This window comes from Pogoniulus pusillus, chromosome 33 (genome assembly GCF_015220805.1).
Source record: "Pogoniulus pusillus isolate bPogPus1 chromosome 33, bPogPus1.pri, whole genome shotgun sequence".
In the NCBI taxonomy this organism is placed as follows: Eukaryota; Metazoa; Chordata; class Aves; order Piciformes; family Lybiidae; genus Pogoniulus; species Pogoniulus pusillus.
In genome coordinates this window covers 7,872,405-7,894,107 of record NC_087296.1, presented here as the reverse complement: position 1 = coordinate 7,894,107, position 21,703 = coordinate 7,872,405, and the positions used below count along the sequence as shown (strand labels likewise).

Here is a 21,703-nt window from a genome sequence, read left to right as displayed (position 1 = left end):
AACTCGAGATTATTGAGATTATGGAAGCGAGCCTCAAAGTTTCAGTTTGGTGCAAGAGGGAGCTGAATTTGCTCAGCAGTGTTCTACCACTTTCCACATGAAAACAAAAGTGTGACGAATAGGTAGTGGCTCTTCCATTCAGGAGGGGAAACAATCTTGCAGCATGCTAGCTAGAGTTGCCAGTGGGGTGTTTGAACCATGTGGAGGGTGTAAAATGGAAGCACAGGAGCGCCTCTTGATCAGGTGGCTTTCCTTCTGTGTTACCGCAACAACTGTGCTTTCTAATATGATGGATTTAACAAGGCAACTGGGAACAGCAGGGAAGAAGGGGCGGCTCACTTACTGGAGCCAGGAGACAAAAGGCAGACTGCCAAGGCCAGACAGAAAAATATTGATGGTGATCATCCAGAACCAGGAAATCAGGATTCATCTGTTACTGGAAGGAACACATTGCCACATATTGTTCCTGAGTGGGAGGGTGAGATGGCAAAGTCACTGCAGCTGGCTTTAGAAATGAACTGGGGCCATGGCTGGGGCACCAGGTCACTGAAGACTGAAAGGGGTCTTTTAAATCAGATTGCAAATGCATGTCCTGCAGTGCATGGCTGCGCCCACATTACCCTCTGCAAGACTAAGCTACAAGACCTGTAGGGACTTCTGATACTGGGTGCCTGCTGGAGTGCTGGGTGATGCAAAGCAGCCAAGTAGGGAAACATGATAATTTCAGTAAGTTCCTAGAGTTTGTTCTGCAAGATAACCATTAAAAGCTGCAAATAGCATCTTGCCCTCCTTCATATTCTGTACTTGATGCCAGCAGGCTTGCTTTCTTTAACAAATACAGGATGGGTGGGGAATGGCTGAGAGCAGCCCTCAGGAAAGGACCTGGGGCTCTGGATCGATGAAAAGCTCAATATGAGCCTGGAGTGTGAGTGCAGCCCAGACAGCAACCCTGTGCTGGGCTGCAGCAAGAGCAGTGTGGGCAGCAGGGCAAGGGAGGGGATTCTGCCCCTTTGCTCTGCTCTCCTCAGACCCCACCTGGAATACTGTGTGCAGTTCTGGAGCTCCCAACACAAGAGGGACATGGAACTGTTGGAGCCAGTCCACAGGAGGGCAATGAAGATGCTCAGAGGGCTGCAGCAGCTCTGCTGTGAGGACAGGCTGAGAGAGTTGGGGGTCTGCAGCCTGGAGAAGAGAAGGCTTTGAGAAGACCTTGGAGTGGCCTTCCACTATCTGAAGAGGGCTTACAGGAAGGCTGGGGAGGGACTATTGACAAGGTCTTGTAATGATTGGATGAAGAGTAATGGGTTTAAACTGGCAGAGGGGAGATTTAAACTGGATCTTAGGAAAGGGTTCTTTGCAGTGAGGGTGGTGACACACGGTCACAGGTTGCCCTGGGAGGTTGTGGCTGCTCCCCCCCTGGAGGTGTTCAAGGTTAGGTTATATGAGGCCTTGAGCAACCTGTTCTAGTGGGAAGTGTCCCTGCCTATGGCTGGAACTGGATGATCTTTGAGGTTCCCTCCAACCCAAACCATTCTACGATTCTAAGTGGAGAGGGCAGTTAGCCGCTGTAGCAGTTAAGCACGGAGGCTGCACGCTTGGTGGGACTCCTCACTCAGGGAAGGCTGTACAGCCTGATACACTTCCAAAAGCTGGGATCAGTGGGCAAACCACAATGCCTTTGGCATAACATGGGCAGCACTGCTCGTGATCCTCTTTCCTCTGGTTTGTCACTACTTTCTCTTGCTTTGGAAAATACAAGCACAGGAAAATGTAGAGCCTCTCCTTTAAAGCAACAAACTTCTGAATCAGGCATGTACAAACATTCAGAAACGTTCAAACATTTCATTGACTGAGATATTTCATTCAGCATTCCAGAGCTTTGAGAATCACATTGTGCTGAACATACTAACTTGAGATTCAAACTAACAAGAACTTGAAATTCCATGTTTGAAGACTTCCTTTTCTCGTGAGCATATAAGAAACGCTTAAAAAGCTCAGAGGAGCTGTTTTTGGTTGACAAAACTAAATGTGGGTTTTGAAGGGAAAATAAAAAGAGAGACACATTAACATGATTCTCTTTAAATTCCAAAAGTGATCTATAAAAGTTGGCAGCACTACTCTGTACAAAGCACCATTTTTGGCAGTTTGCTTCACTGCCTCTGCTGATTTTCTCTCCTGGCCACAGCAGAAAAATGAGAAGTTTCTACTTTAAACAACTCGTTCAGCATTACACACTGAATCAAAGCTAGAAATAGAATCTTGACACTTAAAATGTGTTGTGTAATATGTTTGAGCATATGGAGTCTAAAATAAAGCAGCTTTTAAAGGCAGTCAGCTCCCATAATAATGGACAGAGGGACAGATAGATGATCTGCGTGCTCTTAATACGACTTACTGCCTTCCAGGGACCTGTGCTCTACAGCAGTGGAACTCCAGATTTCCTAAGACCCTGTGCTTGGCTGAACTCTAACCACGAGGGACACACCTTTCAAACAGCACTTCAGTGGTTTGACTTCCATGGCAGCAGCTATGACAAGGTTCTCCTGCTCAGAGTAACAGCACCAATTTCATTACTGATGAAATGTTTAATCGTCAAATCTCTCTACGTTCCTATTTATGTTTACTAGAGTTCATGAAGATAGAGATGCAAATTCGTCTGTTACTAGGGCACATATCTCAAAAACTGATCAGAATCTTCTGTGGTAATAAAATGCCTGCCATCAAAATTGTCTGTTTCCTCAAAAACTCATCTATATGAGGAATTCTCATTACAGCTTAAACATAAATCAAATCCTTGTGAAATTTCATTCAGCTTCTGTCTATATTTTACACGTGGATGTAATCCATGGCTGAGATAGTGGAAAATGCAGCTCTGTAACAGAGAGAAAAAAAAATCCTGGTCTATAAAGAAGATTATTTTCATTTTTCTCTTGCTCTATACTGTACATACTCTCTGATTCTTTCAGGCAAAGACCTTGAAAAATTCCCTCATCATTTGCTCTAATAGTATCATTCCTTCTGCTATCAGGGTGCCTTGTATAACTTGCTGTTGCTACTCTGATGTTCACTTGATTTCTCCTCCTAAAAATAGTAAACAAGTTTCATCCATATGAAACTACACTCCTGACATGTTAACATGGAGTAGGTGGGAAAGAAACTAATGCTTGGCCTGGAATCAAATGCATAATTTGAGAACAGCTTCAAATATGTGATCTGTCGAGAAGGAGTTTTCCAGCTACAAGCAATTGTTTGGAATAAATTACAACAATGCCCATAGGATAAGGCATGGAAGCAGGATAAGGCAGGGAAGCAGGGAGTGGAGCCTAACACTATGGAAAGGACTCAGTGAAAAAGGGAAACAGAGCATCAGAGCTGAGAGAAGAAACAAAGCTTTGGATGGCACTGGTAGTAGGGACAAGCCATACAGAAATAATTTTGGTGTGACAGGGAAAAAAGGAAGCAGCAGGGAATTCCTCTGAACGCAGAGGCAACACAAGGCTCTCAAATTAAGCAGAGGAGGAGAACTGCTCCAGGCATGCTGACTCACTCAGCTTCCTGCAAGCTTACACCAGTGTTTTGGTCTCAGGTCCCACTGCTCATTACAGCTTTATTTTCTTGATTTGCATGTCTGTGTCTGTCTGTCCAGGGAAGATCTTCACAGATTCCTTTGTATGTGATCTCCAAAATTGCTTAGAACACTACACAGAGTCCTTCTGGTGTTCATGTTCTGAACCTAAAATAATAAATCACTTTCTGCTGCACTTGGCTTTTTGCCTGGTCGACTCAAATCCAGCCACATTAATAGGTACTAAAAATTATTTGTAATGAAGAAATTAGTTTACTAAATTCCTTGAAAGGAAATGGTTTATGCCTGAATGGTACTTTGCAACTAAACTGTAAGCACAAGATGTAACCTTCAGCTGAAAATCACTGCCAGTAACCTCCTCAGAACTCTTGGCTGGTGGTACAAATTTTACCTTCTATTACTAATTAGTTCAAAAGCAAAAAAAAACTAAATCTTTGCCTGTGAGACTGCAAAAGGCAAGGACAAACATCAGTGCTATCGATCTCATCACCTGCTGCTTCTTAATTCTACAGCTTTTTACAGCTGCCAATAACCTCTCTCCCAATGCCCAGATTTTCATGCAGAGGTCTGCTTCTTGTTGGTGCTGGTAGATCTATAACCAATAGGCTGTCAAGTCTATTAAATGTTATTCAGAACAGATTAAATCCATGCAGCATATTAAACAGAACTCAGGAAAGTACAAAATAAAAGGAACAGTGGCAAATATTAATACTGTGATAGATTCTTTTTTCCTTTTAACAAGAAACACACTCAAGCAGATTCTTTATCAATAGTATCTGAAGTCTATCTCCTTAACAGAAGATAGATTGTTCCTTCACCAGTGTAGGATTAGTGGAAGCTATGGAAATAAACATAAGCCTCAAGGAATGCATTGAGAGAAAATGCCTCTGCAATGAATATGACAGAGAGCTGACAATGAATTTCCATCTTCACTCCACTGTTCAAAATATTAAGAAATAAGAAGATGAATTTTCATCACATTACTGACAAAATGGGAAATATAGTAATAAAGACCTGAAAACTGAATCTTTTGTGAAAATTGAGAAGGAAAGTGGATAGAATCTGACAACTTGCACTAAGCAGCTTCCAATTAGGGATGAGCTGCCCCTGTGCTAGGAGGAAATACCCTGTTTGAATTTGAAAGGGGCCATTTTCTGTCTTCTGTTGGTTGGCTTATGTTTCTTGGACTCTTTAACTTGGACTTTCAGCTGCACATACTTACAAACATCTACTGAAATGCTTTTTCTGCACATCAGCTACAAAACAATTCATGGAATGACAGAATCAGCCAGGTTGGAAGAGACCTCCAAGCTCATCCAGCCCAACCTAGCACCCAGCCCTAGCCAATTAACCAGACCATGGCACTAAGTGCCTCATCCAGGCTTTGCTTGAACACCTCCAGGGACAGCAACTCCACCACCTCCCTGGGCAGCCCATTCCAATGGCAAATTGATACAAAGCTTCTGTACTTTTGTCCCTGTCTTAGCTCTAGTTTAAATTCCCAGAGACAGATAAATTTGATAGAACCAATAACAATTTTGTAAAGTGCTCTTCTCTCTTCCCCTTCTTTCCCAAAAGAAAGGGATTAGATGGAGAGAGAGAAGTAAGCACACTGAAATAGATCAACCTCACTCGATTTAGAAGTCAAAAAAAAAGAAGTTTAACAAGAATTTAAAAAGGTATCTGAGGTAGGGAAGTTACAAAAGGTTAGGGAAGGGAAAACAGCAAATACAAAAAGTATAAATACAACCTGAGTTTGATGGTGATGGCTTTGTCCACCTCGTGGGTGATGGCCACGTGGTGAAACAAAGAGAACCCAGGAACTGATGGCAATGGTGGTATGCAGGGAGCAGAGTGGTGCAGAGAGAGAGTGAAACAGGAATTCTCCCTGCTTTTATGGGACAGGAAGGGGGAGTGGGCTAACCATCACCTGGTGGTGTTCAGACCCACCCCTGGGGAGTGGTAAAGACCACCCAGGGTCAGGTTCAGGGTTACTCCCCCTGGAGTGTTAACCCTATACAGTCTCTTTTATGACATTTAATCTTCTTTAACTGTTGTAAAAGTTGTGAGTGGAGAAGAGATGTTCCTGTCACAGCACGGCCTATTCCTTACCACACACCTGTCCAAGCAAGCATGAAGCCTAGCTCAGGAACACCTAAAGCTGATTGGATCTTGAGACATTAAGCAATTAAAAATAATACTAAAATTAAATTCTACTGATAATACCTAGAGGTTTTAGACATGTGTGCATGGATGTGATTACATCTGTGTGCATGGGAAAACCCTTGGGACCACTCCATGAAAGCAAACCACTCTGGGTCCATTAAAACTGAACCACATCTGCAGTATCTGGGCCCCTCAATTCAAAAGAGATGTTGAGGTGCTGGAAGGTGTCCAGAGAAAGGGGGACAAAGCTGGTAAAAGGCCTGGAACACAAAGTCTATGAGGAGAAGCTGAGGAAGCTGGGGGTGTGCAGTCTGCAGAATAGGAGGCTCAGGGCAGACCTCATTGCTCTCTACAACTACCTGAAGGGAGGCTGTAGCCAGGTGGGGTTGGTCTCTTCTTCCAGGCAACCAGCAACAGAAGAAGGGGTCACAGTCTCAAGCTGTGCCAGGGGAAGTATAGGCTGGATGTTAGGAGGAAGTTCTTGCCAGAAAGTGTGATTGGCATTGGAATGGGCTGCCCAGGGAGGTAGTGGAGTCACCATCCCTTGAAGTGTTCAAGCAAAGCCTGGCTGAGGCACTTAGTGCCATGGTCTGGTTGATTGGGTAGGGCTGGGTGCTAGGTTGGCCTGGATGATCTTGGAGGTCTTTTCCAACCTGGTTGATTCAATGATTCTATGATCTCTCATGTGCCAAACGCAGAAAATAAGGGCACTAGCCAGTTGTTCCTATTGTACATCAAGCTGCTGAGGTCTTAACCCACAGAATCACAGAACTTTAGAGGTTGGAAGGGACCTCCAGAGATCATCCATCCCACCCCCCCCCGCTATGCAGGATCACTCAGAGTAGCTCACACAGAAATGCATCCAGACAGGCCTTGAAAGTCTCCAGGGAAGGAGACTCCACAACCTCTCTGGGCAGCTTGTTCCAGTGCTCCAACAGCCTCACTGTAAATAAGTTTATCCTCATGTTGAGGTGAAATTTTCTCTGTTCCAGTTTGTAGCTGTTGCTTGTCTTATTGCTGCTGAGCACTGAAAAGAGATTGGCCCCAGGCACTTGACACCCACCCCTCAGATATTTGTGCACAATAAGATTAATGGGACACTAAAGAACAGGTTCAAACAGAGGATTTCAAATAACAGTGGAAAAATACATTTTGTCATTTATGGTCATGAGCATGCAACTCCTTCAGATATCATCAATGGTGCAATCTCTGTAGATCCCATTGCATAGCAGCAGTGACAGTCCACCTCTACTCTACTGTACTGAAACCTTCTATAGAATTAAACAAAAGAAAAACAAGTATCAGACTGCAGACAGATAAGAAAAGAAGCTTATATTCTATCTTGCATAAATATAGCAGTAGCTGCACAGAAGAAAAATCAAAATTCATGAATGTTTAACTGAGAAAAGGTTAAGATGCAGATTTTCCTTTGAAACCTTATTTGCTAGATATATTTCTGTAACAGTTACAAAAATATCCTTGTGAATTGACTGTCACTGTCATATAACTGAGAACTAAAGGATAACTGCTCCTCTGAGACATGCATATGGGCTCTCCCTCCCCTGAGTACTTGGAGCACTCCTTACTGCTGTCAGCAAAGCTTCCACCTTCCCACAAAGCTTCTTCCTCCCAGCAGGGAAATGTGTGCAGTAAATGGAGGAGGTTGCCAGACAGTATAGATTATCCTTCTCCCTTTCTCTTTAATGCTAAATCTCGAAAGATAATGCAGGGAGAGGTTCTAAAAGAGCCTGTTGTTAATGACCCTGAGCTGCTCCATTCAGCAGTGACCTAGGTCTAAAGCATCCTCAGGGCTGTGAAGCAAAGTTACAGCCAAAGGGAGACCTAAGGCAAGAGATGAATCACTGAATTATAGAATCATAGAATCAATCAGGTTGGAAGAGATCTCCAGCATCATCCAGTCCAACCTAGCACCCAGCCCTAGCCAATCAGCCAGACCATGGCACTAAGTGCCCCATCCAGGCTTTTCTTGAACACCTCCAGGGACGGCGACTCCACCACCTCCCTGGGCAGCCCATTTCAATGCCAATCACTCTCTCTGCCAACAACTTCCTCCTGACATCCAGCCTAGACCTCCCCTGGCACAACTTGAGACTGTATCCCCTTGTTCTGTTGCTGGCTGCCTGGCAGAAGAGACCAACTCCTGAATTCTGAGCACCTATGGTCAGCAGCTTATGAGCATAAGGGAGAGCATACAGCAACATCTGTAGCTTTTATACTAACGTTCTAGATCTGTAAACAATTTTTCAGATGAAGCTGCAATTATTATAGCCTTATCATCCAGACATGCAACAGGAGTTCAAAGTAACCATGGCATCCTGGCCTGGATCAGGAACAGTGTGGCCAGTAGGACAAGGGAGGTTATTCTGTCTCTGTACTCAGCAATGCTCAGGCCACACCTTGAGTGCTGTGTCCACTTCTGGGCTCCTCAATTCAAGAGAGATGTTGAGGTGCTGGAAGGTGTCCAGAGAAGGGCGACAAAGCTGGTGAGGGGCTTGGAGCACAGCCCTGTGAGGAGAGGCTGAGGGAGCTGGGGGTGTGCAGCCTGCAAAAGAGGAGGCTCAGGGCAGAGCTCATTGCTGTCTACAGCTACCTGAAGGGAGGCTGTAGCCAGGTGGGGTTGGTCTCTTCTACCAGGCAAGCAGTAACAGAACAAGGGGACACAGTCTCAGGTTGTGCCAGAGGAGGTCTAGGCTGGATGTTAGGAGGAAGTTGTTGGCAGAGAGAGTGATTGGCATTGGAATAGACTGCCCAGGGAGGTGGTGCAGTTGCCATCCCTGGAGGTGTTCAAGAGAAGCCTGGATGAGGCACTTAGTGCCATGGTCTGGTTGACTGGCTAGGGCTGGGTGCTAGGTTGGCCTGGATGATCTTGGAGGTCTCTTCCAACCTGGTTGACTCTATGATTCTATATGGAAATGGCTGACAGCTCAGATGAATACAAAAGGGAAAAAAAAAAAGTTTACAAAGTGGCAGAAAAACTTACAAGATGATTGCTTGGTTTTGTTTTCTTTTTTTTTTTTTCTGAAAGAATTAGCAATAATTACATGGGCAGCCCTGGTAAGAATGGAGATGAAGGGAGTGAAAATCACTCTTTGTGCTGTGGCTTGGTATTAAGTGTAAGCCAGAAGAGTAAGTTGAAAATAGAGATTTCTTTTTTCCCACTGGTGCAACTTTTTATTTCCTTGATCCATGCTGTCCCATAGTCTGATTTTAGGAGAGGTAGTTTACATAAGATTAAGTTTTGTAGTTGTCCCTGCGAGTTACTTGAATGTCATGGTGCAACCTCATGCAGCAACTAAGCGCTGCACAGGCACTCACTCACTTCTCCCCACCTCTAATGGGATGGGAAGGAGAATCAGAAAAATGAAAAAGTAAACCTTGTGAGATAAGAGGAGTTTTATAACTGACACATAGTAACAACAATAGTAATAATAATAAAAGGAAGATAACAAAGAGAGAGAAATAAATCCAAGAAAGAGATGTGATGCACAATGTGGTTGCTCAGCAGTTGTGGCTGGTGCCCAGCCAGTTCCTCCCAGCCAACTCTCTCCAGTTTATATACTGAGCATGGCATCCTATACTATGAATATCCCTTTGGCTAGTTCAGGTCAGCTGTCCTGGCCATGCTCTCTCCCAGCTTCTTGTGCACCTGTCTGCTGGCAGAGGATGGGATACTGCAAAGTCCTTGACTTAGGATAAACGTTACTTAGCAACAACTAAAACATCAGAGTGTTATCAACATTATTCTCAAATGAAATCCAAAACACAGCACGGTACTGGCTACTGGGAAGAAAATTAACTCTATCCCAGCTGAAACCAGTACCATCTGTTAACATAAGCTGAAGAAATCAGGCCAGGAAAATGGAGAGTTGAGCCATTTCCCATGGAAGAGAAATACACTGCACTAGCAAACCTTCAGAAAGGATGCGATCTTCACAGGGGCTCTGCTGCAAGTCTTGTGTACAGTTCACAATTGGGCTCTGCAAAATGGGCTGCTGCTGAGTCTTTGATTTGGTGAAGACTTAGGAAGGCAATCCAATTCACTGCAGGGACTGCTTTGTTCTTTCATTATGATTCTTCTTTAATGAGGAAGACGATCGCGAGGATAAACTCTCTTCCTCTGAATTTCTCCACTAATTACATACAAAGCAGCATTCTAGCAGAGCAGGGCTTATCTCCTCCAGGCAACACAGCTATCATCTTGTAACCACATTTCAAATCTCCCGGATGAACGCCGGAGCTACGTGTGGTGAATGTGGATCCTGCTACCCTGCCTAGCTGCTTGAATTGATGAGTGCTTAAATATTCACTAAATCACAGGCAAACACTGGTACTGCGTGAAGTGGCAGAGACAACCTTTGCATTCTGCTTACAGCTGTAGGATCAAGGGTACTCTATTTTATCAGAGCCATTCACTTTCCTCATTGTGGTGGGAAGGGATGGTTGATTTTGTAAACAGCACTTGAGATGTTTATGTACTAAGAGGGGTCAGATCCATATACCAACACTACAAAGCAGAGTTATTCCTTAATTCTACAGGAAATTAGCTGTTTGTGATTCAGCTCACAGCCTTAAGAGACAATTTATTATTTGGCATACTGTAAGGCAATCAGAGCTAGACAGAGAGCTGCTTTATCCTCCAATAAAACTACTGAGGACCACAAGCACACCTGTGCAGCACTCTGACACTCTGAACCAAATTTCAAAGGTTGGTATGTGCAATCAGAGCTAGATAAGAGAGCTGCTTTATCCTCGAATGAAACTACTGAGGACCACAAGCACACCTGTGCAGCACTCTGAACCAAATTTCAAAGCTTGGTATGTGCAATCAGAGCTAGATAGAGAGCTGCTTTATCCTCGAATAAAACTACTGAGGACCACAAGCACACCTGTGCAGCACTCTGACACTCTGAACCAAATTTCAAAGCTTGGTATGTGCAATCAGAGCTAGATAGAGAGCTGCTTTATCCTCGAATAAAACTACTGAGGACCACAAGCACACCTGTGCAGCACTCTGACACTCTGAACCAAATTTCAAAGCTTGGTATGTACAATCAGAGCCAGATAGAGAGCTGCTTTATCCTCGAATGAAACTACTGAGGACCACAAGCACACCTGTGCAGCACTCTGAACCAAATTTCAAAGCTTGGTATGTGCTCACTGCCACGGTGTCTGAGCACTTCCAGGGCTGTTCCATGCAATGCCTGGCCTTCCACATTTTCAAAACCTTTAATTCTTTCACCAACGACGTTTGTGCCCTTCTCTGAGTCTGTGGTACAAATACAGAGCCACGTAACCAAAGCTGCAGAGATGGGGATGCAAACCAAGCTGCAAAATGCCTCAGTGTTCCAACTGCACTTCCTCAGAGCTTCCTTGAGCCTGCCCACACAGCCTTCTAGTGACGACGTTTATCTCCTCAAACAGGTACTCCCAGACTTGTGTTCAGACTAGCACCGTGTTTGAAAGGCTGGCATGGTTCCTGGAAATGTGTGCAAGGAGGGAGCTTCACAGCCTTTAAATCCTGATCCAAGCACAAACGCAAATTTGCCCCAAGTCTCAGCTTTAGGTGTTGGAATCACTAAGAAAAGCATCTCGGTATGAAATACCACACTGTGATCATTTCTGGGTTTGGCTAAATTCTAATTCACTACCTGTGATGCTGCAGCTGTCAGCTGAAAAACTGCATCGCCTCCCCTGTCACTGCATCTGTGCTTTCTATTTATGGACTTACTGGCATGGAATGGCCACATCTGTCTAAATGTTCCCAAACTGTATGTACATTTACCTTCAGGGTAAAATCACCTTGTTCTCAAGTAGAATATTCAATATAGACATTGCCTCACCCCAATGATGATGCAGTGTCTTGATAAAAGCAAAGTCTATCACCCAGGATTTCAGCCAACCTAAAGCTTGGCATTCCTTTTATGCTCACTGCACTTTAGTCCCTGTAAGGTTTGCTCTCATAAAATATGCATCAGTCTTTGAACTATGGTTCAAATGTGAATGTTGTTTCTAGGAGAAACTGGCAGAGGGCATAAACCTAGCAGCCAGAAACTGGACTGGATCTGAACTTCCTGAACTGAGAGTGACTTGAGCATCTGTGCCTTGAGCTGCTCTCTTTGAACTCTCCAGGGACTTCATTGCAATCAGCATCACTCCTAGTTCACAGGCAACCTCAGTACACATTCCCTTCTCTGTACAGACAAGACTTCTCATTTCCTCATTTAGGTCAATAGGATGGTAAAAGATCTCCCTCTTTTTTGTTATTGCTTTTGTCCTCTTGTCTGCACCATCAGGCACAGGAAACACAAGGTGTTCCTTTCACTCAGCGCCTTCTGGCAGCTTCTTCTGTCTCTGATGGCACAAGGGATACCGCTTTGAGCAGCAAAGCTATTTTGAAAGCAACTTAGCAAAACCAGAGGCTTTGCTAAGAACAGAGAGAGCTGCGTGAGGAATCACGAGATACTACTACAAAGAAGGACAGAGTATGGATGCTTCATTAGGCCTGGCCTTTATTGCATTGGGGTCATCATGAGTGTATTAGTGTTTGCATCATTAAACCATGACACACAACGTTCATGCTTAACTGCTGCCACCTGCACCCTTCCAGAGCAGTGCTTTCCAGTTTCCAGCCTGTATGTGCTGTGGGATGTACATGATTTATTCCAATGACATGAAGCAAGAGGATAGACTCTGCTGCCTTGGCCAGGATCGACAGAAGGACATATATATTGTAACAGGGTATGTGCCCTGGCTTCAGACAGCAGGTGCTTAGTCTAACAACCCACAGCACAGGACTAAGAAGCAAAAACATTAGAAAGGGCTCAGGTTTCTTTTGTGCCTTTACCTGCCGATACATTTTCACTATGTTTGGAGCCAGGATTCCTCTCTGTAAGTATGTCTCTGAAGCTTGCCAAAGAGCTGGCAAAGCAGAATGCACCTGATGAAAATGAGAAGTGCCTAAGCCTTGAGATGCCTGGTCTCTCGTGTGTGTGCAAAGGAGCAGCAGGGCCAAAGCGGAAAGCATCTGCCTGCTGGCTGGTGTAAGGACAGCTGACAACAAAAGATCCTGGGGACTGAAAAAAACACCCAACCTCTTTACTAGGAACAGCAAAACAGAACAAAGCAAAAGGCAGAAAAATCAAGTGCATTGGTTTTAACCCTGCCTTTGCATCACCAAGGTGGTCTCATCTTTAACCCTGTCTTCCTCCCAGCTCTGTGGAATAAATCCAGTGCCGACAGAGTATGATTTATTCCTGCGTTATGGCTAAGAATGCAAAAAGACTTCATTAGATTGAGAAGGGAAGTTCTGGGATTTTGGGAAGCCACCAGAAATAAGAGAATATCGAGGTCCAGTAGAGAAAACTTACACTTAGAGGAAAAGTTTAACACCTTGCTATACTGTGACCATCTACAAAGTAAAGTCACAAAGGTTCATGCAGTAGAGAGGGGAGCAGCATTCAGCATTTTACAGCAGGAAATTCTGGAAACTCCGTTGAAAGTAGAAAGAAAATTCAAACACAAATACAATGAGTATGCAAATGGAACTGAACAGCAACCTGCCTCTGGTCGTCCTGTTTTCTTTGAACTTGCTTGCTGTGGTGCCCATGATTTAATAGGCAAACCTTGAACATGTAACACGTGATAATTCCTGCTGCTGTGAGCAGGCTCTCCAAAGCAGAAAACTGCATGGTAAAAAAAAGATCCCTGCCATTTGAAGTGCCTGCAAAGAGCCAGCATTCTACTTTCATTTCTCCAGAAGTACAGAATTCCCTCTGAATATGAAAAGGGCTCTTCAAAGCCCAGACAAAAGGACTGTTTGGCTGACCATTTTCATAATAAACATATCCCACACAGTTTGGCATCCCTAATTAGAAGCCCAGAGTAATTAGGAGAAAGTGCAGTGCAGATTGCAAAGTGCAGCACAGCAGGGAGACTCTGCAGTGCTGCTATGAGAATACCAAAGACCTGAAGCCCATTATTTTTCACTGCTCCCAAGCCATGCTCACTGCCATGTTTCATTCTTACAACCCAAGGTTAGCCTGGCCCAGTGTAGTGGGAGGGCCAGGAGGAGCTGGGCCAGCTTGATGTGCCTTTCCCCATTTCTCAGGGGGATCATCACTGCTCTTTGTGATGTCTGCATGTGGGCTGGGTCACTGCCTGGAGGGACTGAAGACCACTTTTGGCACAGGCAGAGAGGACCATAAAGCTGCTCGGCTGCAGCTAGTGCAGGTGTTCTGTTTGACAATGGAGGGCTAACTGAGCTCTTTGTTCTACAGCAGAGGCATGAGCATGCTTCAGAAACCAAACTATGATGAAATGCATCTTTCCTAATCCAAATCACTCCCTGTCATCCTCCCTGAACAGGAAATCCCATCTTTCTGAAGGTTTCTAACTGAAAATGCTGATGGGATCGATGCCTTTCCAAAAGACATTTCATCTCAATGGCACAACAGATATTGCCCAAAGTATGTTATTATGATGACTGGTATAGTTTGAACAGCTTAAATCACATCCTCTCTTGACTTCCCAGGCACGTTCTTATGGGCAGACAAGAAAAAAAATGAGGAGCTGCTCATATCCAAGCAATCCTGCTATATCTACCTAAGTATATTACCAGCTTTGTGTTAATATGACATTGTTAGTGGAATGAAATTGAGCAAAAGAGATCCTTTTCCTCATTTGATAAGTAACTTGACAAGCATTGCAGTAAAACCATACTCACATGAGTGTTCCATTTTCTTTAAAGTGTCCTGCTTCAGTCAGTTTCGAGGAAGCAGGAAGAATGTTGTGGTGGAGGAATCACAGAATCAATCAGGTTGGAAGAGACCTCCAGGATCATACAGCCCAATGTAACACCCAGCCCTAGCCAATCAACCAGACCATGGCACTAAGTGCCTCATTCAGGCTTTTCTTGAACACCTCCAGGGATGCCAACTGCACCACCTCCCTGGGCAGCCCATTCCAATGCCAATCACTCTCTCTGTGAAGAACTTCCTCCTAACACGCAGCCTTGATCTCTCCCAACACAATTTGAGACTGTGTCCCCTTGTTCTGTTGCTGCTTGCCTGGCAGAAGAGCCCAACCCCACCTGGCTACAGCCTCCCTTCAGGTAGTTGTAGTCAGCAATAAGGTCTGCCCTGAGCCTCCTTTTCTCCAGGCTGCACACCCCCAGCTCCCTCAGCCTCTCCTCATAACACCTCCAGGGACAGCAACCCCACCACCTCCCTGGGCAGCCCATTCCAATGCCAATCACTCTCTCTGGCAAGAACTTCCTCCTAACATCCAGCCTATACTTCCCCCAGCACAACTTGAGGCTCTGTTGACATACCTAAATGGGAGATATACATTTAAATGTCAGATAAATCAAGAATTCACATATGAGCAAGCAAGATGCTAATGTCATAAAGCAATTCTGGAGAGAAATGCATGAAAGATGATATTCCAGTACAGGACTGCAGTCCTTGATAGTCTCAGGGGACTCTAGCTGGCTGAGGGGCACAGATCACATCTGATTATATGTCAAATCTAAGATGGTAGAGTTACTCGAGGGAAAATCATATTTCCATTGACATATGCTATAACCTTATCACTTAGCCTGGAAGCAGAATTCATCCAGACATACACAGATTCACAAAACCTTTTCTGAACTGGCAAATTACTGCCAGCCCTCAGCAAGGGTGGGCTGAAAATGCTCTGTAACCTGTTGCACCAACATTAAAGGAACAGCTTGCAATGTGAAACCCAGCTCACGAAATCTGGCCCTCGAGGCTCTACGGTCCCCTTCTGCTCAAAAGGCATTTCTCCTGCTCCCTCATTTCCTGTTTTCCAGAATAAGAACAAAATAGCAGTTTCATCTTTTTTCTTTTAATGATGTCTGGTGGATGTGTTGTTTTCATTTGAAGCATATGTGAGGTGGCTTTTAGAAGCAATTTATTTTTGGTGGCAAGCTGCTGATGCTTGCACCCATGTTGACTGTTAGTAATTAACACCTTCTGGTCCACGATGTACAATTTCCCACTTACTGCTTTTTACGGTGTTAAAACTAATCTCCACCAGCTCAATGTCCCACAGCTCTGTGTCACTGATAGGAGGCACTTCTTCCCCACAGCCAAGGCTTTTCTTAGCCTCAGTTAATAATAACAAACCACCCAAAGGAGAATCTGGAAGTGTCCTGGCAAGGTTTTGCTAAGCAGCATCCTCTGCTGACAAGGGGGTTGAGCTGAGATAATGTGTGTTAAAACCATCTCAACTCAGAGGTGTTACCATGGACAAAAATAGGTTTTGGCTGTGAAAACAATGGGCATGAGAGGAGTTACCTCAAGAGAAAGAACTGAGGAGGTGCTTATTGCCTATTAAGTCTTTGACATATTAGCCAGTTAACATATGACATTAATTGCCTTATAATGCTCTACTAATGATAGTTCTATAGCACTGTTCTCATACAAAGAAAACTGCTGAAGAGTTGTATTCAGACCTCAGTGGTGCTGCATTAATGGACATTGGCCTGGCAGTGGTGGAGGGTTAAGTGTCTACTGGCATCCCTGCATGCCTGAGCATCTGCATTCCTGTGAGTAACCTCTGCACTCAACTTCTTTGGGGCAAAAGTACATCCAGCTTAGATTTACATATAATAGAATCATAGAATGGTTTAGGTTGGAAGGGACCTCAAGGATCATCCAGCTCCAACCCCCTGCCATAGGCAGGGACACTTCCCACTAGAGCAGGTTGCTCAAGGCCTCATCCAACCTGGCCTTGAACACCTCCAGGGAGGAAGCAGACACAACCTCCCTGGGCAACCTGTGACCATGTGTCACCACCCTCACTGCCAAGAACTTCCTCCTAACGTAGTCTAAATCTCCCCTCTCCCAGTTTAAACCCATTACTCCTCGTCCTGTCATTACAAGACCTTATAAGCAGTCCCTCCCCAGCCTTCCTGTAGCTCCCTTCAGATGCTGGAAGGCCACTCCAAGGTCTCCTTGAATCCTTCTCTTCTCCCAGCTGCAGAGCTCCAACTCTCTCAGTCTGACCTCATAGCAGACCTGCTGCAGTCCTCTGAGCATCTTTGTTGCCCTCCTCATGTCCCTCTTGTGTTGGGGGCTCCAGAACTGCACACAGGACTCCAGGTGGGGTCTGAGGAGAGCAGAGTAAAGGGACAGAATCCCCTCCCTTGCCCTGCTGGCCATGCTGCTCTTGCTACAGCCCAGGACACAGTTGTATCACATATATATATATGTGATTTTTTGTTATCTGTAAATTTATATATAATATGCATAAAAAATGTTAAAAAACAGATTTCAAACATTCAGAATAGAAGACAGAATTTTCTAGACACCAGATCAAAGAATTCACAGAAACTTTAGAGTTCAAGTGAAAGAAAAGGTGCTTGGATTTGGTGTCAGAAAAATCCTGGTTTGGCCAAATGCCTTCCATGTTCATGGCCACTATCTGAGTAATATACAAGGTTTAAGGCTTATATGAAAACCTCACAAGAGAGAAATCCTTTAACACTTCTGCCATTGTTCATTTCTGGTCATGAGAATGATAATGACAAAAAGCTTTACTCATACAGATGTCACTGCTTACAAGTGCTGAGTGCACTTCTAATTCCACACTTCTGCAGGCTGGGGACAGAGTGGCTGAGAGCAGCCAGGAAGAAAGGGACCTGGGGATACTGGTAGATAGTAGCTGGACATGAGCCAGCAGTGTGCCCAGATGAGCAGGAGAGCCAATGGCATCCTGGCCTGCATCAGGAGCAGTGTGGCCAGCAGGACAAGGGAGGTTATTCTGCCCCTGTACTCAGCACTGGTCAGGCCATACCTTGAGTGCTGTGTCCAGTTCTGGGCTCCTCAATTCAAGAGAGATGTTGCAATACTGGAAGGTGTCCAGAGAAGGACAACAAATCTGGCAAGGGGCCTGGAGCACAGCCCTGTGAGGAGAGGCTGAGGGAGCTGGGGGTGTGCAGCCTGCAGAAGAGGAAGCTCAGGGCAGACCTCATTGCTCTCTACAACTACCTGAAGGGAGGCTGTAGCCAGGTGGGGTTGGTCTCTTCTGCCAGGCAGCCAGCAACAGAACAAGGGGACACAGTCTCAATTTGTGCCAGGGGAGGTCTAGGCTGGATGTTAGGAGGAAGTTGTTGGCAGAGAGAGTGATTGGCATTGGAATGGGCTGCCCAGGGAGGTGGTGGAGTTGCCGTACCTGGAGGTGTTCAAGCAAAGCCTGGATGAGGCACTTAGTGCCATGGTCTGGTTGATTGGGTAGGGCTGGGTGCTAGGTTGGCCTGGATGATCTTGGAGGTCTCTTCCAACCTGGTTGATTCTATGATTCTATGATCTTGATCTACAAAATAAAACTGCAGTAGAAGCTGCTGGTGCCCATGGACTAACCCTAGCTGCTGGAAGCCAGGCATCAAATGCAGAAGTTGAAAGAGCTGAGAAATTAGGAGCTTTAATCATCTGCTAATGAAGCTTTTCAAAGACCAGTGCAAATTCCACCTTGTCAGAATCAGTCGGGGAATTTGCAGGGAGTGAGAAGAGGAGCAGCTAGAGAAAGGTAAGTCAAAGGAGTTGCACAGCATATAAAAATTTGGAAGAAGCTTCTAAAGAAAGAATTGCTTCTGTCTCAGAAAATTGTAGTTTTCAGTCCTGCAGTGAAGTAAGGCTGCATTTGCCACCTCAGGTGACACCTCCTAAGCCAGTACATTTCTGCAAAAATCCCACTGATTAAGCAAGCAAGGAAAGGAAAAGACAAAGGCACACAATTATTTTTGACTACCAGCCAGCTTATCATGGTTTGATTTCTGAAGGAGAAAGAGGATCATTTCAGGAATCTTAAATCTTGCATATAGAGTAGAACTGCAGGTGAAAAAAAGGCCTTTTGATGTTCCCAGCACTCAGAACAGCATTGTTCCATCTAAAATTAATATCATTATTACATGAGTTCCACCTCTTAATGAAGCTAAATGATTAGAGTTGCTAGAAAAAACTGTCTTGGTGGAACAAACACAGATAATGAATGTGAATAAATACACAAGCAGAAAGACAATGTCAAGCTCAATCACTTGGTGATACTAAATGGCAAGTAAATGAGGTGGCCACCTAGTACTGTATCAGACAGCAGGAATGCTCTACTGAGTTCCTGGATTATTTGTTTCAGTGCTTCTGTAACCAGTTTTAGTCTGGGTTCTGTTTTTTTCTTTTTCTGATCAACCAATTTTCCTTTATTTTTTTTTTGGCAGCTCCTTTTCCTGACTATTCCATTTGGTTTCCTCTCCATTGTGCTCTGGTGGTTGGTATGGTTTGTATTCAAACCCAAACCTGGTCAAACACCTTCCCCAATCCTTCTTGCTCCTCCAGAAAACCACTGTTTGGACTGGAAGGAGACATCCTGTCCAACCGCCCTGCCAGATCACACTGGAATATATCAGAGGGCTGGAGCCTATGAGGACAGACTGAAAGAGTTGGGGCTGTGCAGTCTGCAGAAGAGGAGGCTCCCAGGTGACCTCATTGTGACCTTCTAGGATCTGAAGGGGGCCTACATAAAAGGAGGGGAGGGACTTTTTAGGCTGTCAGGGAGTGACAGGACTGGGGGGAATGGAGCAAAGCTGCAGGTGGGGAGATTCAGCCTGGAGGTGAGGAGGAAGTTGTTGAGCATGAGAGTGGTGAGAGGCTGGAATGGGCTGCCCAGGGAGGTGGTTGAGGTCCCATCCCTGGAGGTGTTTGAGGCCAGGCTGGATAAGGCTGTGGCCAGCCTGACCTAGGGTAGGGTGTCTGTGCCCACAGCAGGGGGGTTGGAACTTGATGATCCTTGTGGTCGTTCCAACCCTGACTGATTCTATGATTCTATGACTCTATGACATCCAGGAGAGTCTTAAACAGCTCCAGAGAGACCTCTCCTGGGCAGCCTGCCCATTCCCATATCCTTAACACTTTATCAAGAGCTTTCCAAACAGATAGCTCTGACAAACTCTCTTTACTCCAACACTGTATTTTTAAACAGAGACGGATTTTATATAGAATCATAGAATGGTTTAGGTTGCAAGGGACCTCAGAGATTACCCAGTCCAACTCCTCTTCCAGATCACACAGGGACACATCCAGGAGGGTCCTGAACAGCTCCAGAGAGACCTCCTTGGGCAGCCTGTCCCATTTGGACACTGGAATGGGCTGCCCGGGGAGGTGGTGGAGTCGCCGTCCCTGGAGCTGTTCAAGGCAGGATTGGACGTGGCACTTGGTGCCATGGTCTGGCCTTGAGCTCTGTGGTAAAGGGTTGGACTTGATGATCTGTGAGGTCTCTTCCAACCCTGATGATACTGTGATACTGTGATATCCTTAAGACTTTATCAGACCCTTCCAAACAGATAGCTCTGACAAACTCTCTTTATTCCACCACTGTATTTTTAAACAGAGTCAGATTTTACATAGAATGGTTGGAAAGGACCTCAAAGATCATCCAGTTCCAACCCCCCTGCCATAGGCAGGGACACCTCCCACTAGAACAGGTTGCTCAAGTCCTCATTCAATATGGCCTCGAACACCTCCAGGGAGAGAGCAGCCACAACCCTTGAACACCTCCAGGGAGGGAGCAGCCACAACCCTTGAACACCTCCAGGGAGGGAGCATCCACAACCTCCCTGGGCGACCTGTGCCAGTGTCTCACCACCCTCACTGTAAAGAACCCTAACATCTAGTTTGAATCTCCCCTCTGCCAGTTTAAGCCTGTATCTCTCTATATATCTCCATGTACAGTTTTACTACATCTTTTTCTCTGTGCCTGATAGCATTTTTGGAATGTCAATATATAGCAGGTGTCAAACTTTGTTCTAAATCAAGCCCTGCAGTGCCCAGCAGTGTGCTGGCCCATACAGCCTTTCACGAGGCAGCAGTATCAAAAGAGTAAAGTATGGTTAAAAGTCATAAGGACTTGGCTTCCACAGTTCCTAAATCAGGCCTGGAAAGGACATTTCTAGGACGCAATTTGTGAACAATCCTACACTCAGAAGAATTATTTTTAAACATAGCTCTTCACAAAGTTGCTTCTAATACATGTCTTAAAGCTTTTTCAGAGCAAAGCATGTGGTGGTGTTTCTTCCTACACAAACTGAGATACCAAGATAGAGAAACACTGCCTGAGCAATCTCTCCTTATGTAAGAGCAGGTATTTCCTGCACAGATTGGCCTTCATTGCTTCTGAGAAATGCCAGTGGAGACCACAGTTTCTAAAGCCTAAGTTCAAACACTTTTAAGTGCTTTGTGCTGGATCACAGAGGTATATTTCTGATGTTTACTTTTTGCATGGAAATGGAATCTTCGCTGGCTTGGAACACTTTATAGTATTGCATCACAGAACCATACTATGAGTGAAGAACTTAAGCTCCAGAGTTGTTTCCAAATCATTAAAAGATGTAACATGAAAGAACAAGTGAAAAACATGTTTGTTCCTGAGAGAAGACATGAACATCTCAACATGCTGATAAACAAATCACAGCCTGACACATGCATTGTGTAGTCCTTTTTCCTCCACAGAACCCTTCTCTCCTTATGTCAGGAGAGAGTCAGGAAAGCACATGACATTTTTGCTCTCCTACTTTGCTTCTGAATCCACATGTTTTGTGACAGTGGATAAATAAAATGAATTTAAAAACAAGAGAGAGTGGGTGAGGAATGCATTTAAAAGGCATTCACCTCCCACACTTCACCTAGATGTGAAATCTCAAAGAAAGGAGGGATGGGCAGGAAAAGTACAACCCCTGCCTGTATTTTATGCAGACTGCCAAACAGATGATCGTTTGATACACAGTACCTGAGTGCACTATAATGCTTTGCTCGTTTTGGAGGTCAGGTTGGTTACACAGGCTCTCTTGCAAAGCTGTGCTAGGGTCACAGAGCTGCTCTGCACACACAGCATCCCAAATTCCCTCCCTTCATCCCCTGC

The 21,703-nt window shown here is 44.9% G+C and overlaps 1 protein-coding gene across 1 annotated transcript in view; it reads right to left on the bottom strand.

Moving 5' to 3' along the window:
- The window catches only part of SLC35F1 (solute carrier family 35 member F1), a 224,297-nt gene that overhangs the window by 72,222 nt on the left and 130,372 nt on the right, over positions 1-21,703 (bottom strand). The window lies entirely within an intron of this gene.